A 1,859-nucleotide genomic window follows, 5' to 3' on the forward strand; every position below is an offset into this window, starting at 1 on the left:
TGAAAGTGAAAGAATTATGCCCACCACTGGTTTTATATGCTCGTGTATGTGGGTGGAACTGAAACAGGTATTTGTGGTCAGATTGGATCTCACCCTAGATGTTAAACAACCACAAAACATGTTGTTATCTGTAAATAGCTGTTTTAACATCAAAACCCATGGAAAAAGAAATCTGTGTTTTGTTTTTTTTCTCAGGTGATGGATGATAAAAAGAGTAATGCCATAGTGGTGGGTCTGACAGGCAAGTCACGTACTAACCCTGAGCCTTCACCCTCTTCCAGCTCTCCATTAGGAAGTTTCCTTTTAATGTGGACTTCTTCGTTAATCTAATGTATGGGTCAAGAAAAGCAGCTAGAAGGTCAGAAAAGCAGTTACCACATTGCACCACAATAATGACCTTTGGCTTTGAGGGCTCCCATGGTCAAGTGTCATCTAAATTAGATGAAATACTAAATGGCATACCAACAGTTACTTCACCATTACTATAGGTGACACGCTGCCTTTCTGCATCATTTACTTCAGGCAAACTTTGTGCTACATTACAGACTCTGCCTTCCGCTTGATCAGTTCTTTTACTCTTTGATGTGACTTCAAGAAGTGCTTTGTTTTATTGTATTTCTCCATACTCTCCAATATTATCCTCAATTTTATTTTCACTGGCTACATTTTGTCATGATCTCAGCACCGATGACTGGATTATGGTTAATTTCATCCACCTTTCTAGCTCCAACCAGTTTTCATCATCGCTCATCAGATCCACCTGTTCCAGTTCCTATATAAACTTCTTGTTCCCAGCCATGTGCCAGATTATTCGAGCCATGGGTGAGAGTTCTCCAGTATATGCAGTGTGTTCCTTGCCTGATCCTGAATAGTTTTTGCTCCCAGAATTCTGAGTTTGCCTGCCCTGTTTTCGGACTTCTTTTGGATTCTTCCTGCTAACGACCTTGGATCTGTTCTACCCTCTTTGCAGATTTCTTTGCATTTTTATTTCCTTTCAGTTTCTCTAAAGTGTACATTCTCTTACCTGACTTACTACCTGGAGCACAGCTCTTTTCTCTTATTTTTTCAAGTAGCTAACTTCTTTTGGATTCTGCTGAATGTCTGCGATGATTCATGCAACAGAAGATGACAGCTGATACTCTGTCTCCATAATTCAGAATATGTTTTTGCCAAATCATCTAACATCAGTGTAATGACAGAAGAATTAATATGCAAATTCAAAACCAGAACATAATAATGTGGAAACCTTCATTAGTGACAAAATCAGGAATACATTTTGGCAATTTAATTCCACCATTTATATTTAAAAAAAAATATATATATATATTTGCACCCTACTTTAAAAATGTGTGAGGAAAACCCAATTAAATAATGCACCCAATCAAATAATGCACAAAAAGCTATGTGTAAAATAAAGTCATTGAGTAGCATTGATGGCTTGCAATGGTATGATCATTTTATGTTTTTTTCTTATGTATAAATCTTTATTAAGAGGTAATCTTGGAGTAGGTGTATTTACCACATTCACTGCATATTCCAAATATTTTACTAATCTCTCACTGTATTCCTACGTTTTATATTAAATGTTTTGGCACACTTTCCCATATTTCATATCACTGCTACTGTAAATGTAGGGTAAATGGCTGTGTAGATGACACCTAATATTTTCATAGAAAGACCTTATCATTTTGAAGTTTACTTAAGACTTCTACCCCAACAAGGGTCGTCTTGTCTTTGCCTCTTATAGTGTGTGTATATAATTCAATTCAATTCAATTCAGTTTATTTATATAGCGCCAAATTCACAACACATGTCATCTCAAGGCACTTTACAGTTCAACCAGATCATACAGTCAAATT

This window comes from Cyprinodon variegatus, unplaced genomic scaffold, assembly GCF_000732505.1.
Source record: "Cyprinodon variegatus isolate N-32 unplaced genomic scaffold, C_variegatus-1.0 Scaffold1966, whole genome shotgun sequence".
NCBI lineage: Eukaryota > Metazoa > Chordata > Actinopteri > Cyprinodontiformes > Cyprinodontidae > Cyprinodon > Cyprinodon variegatus.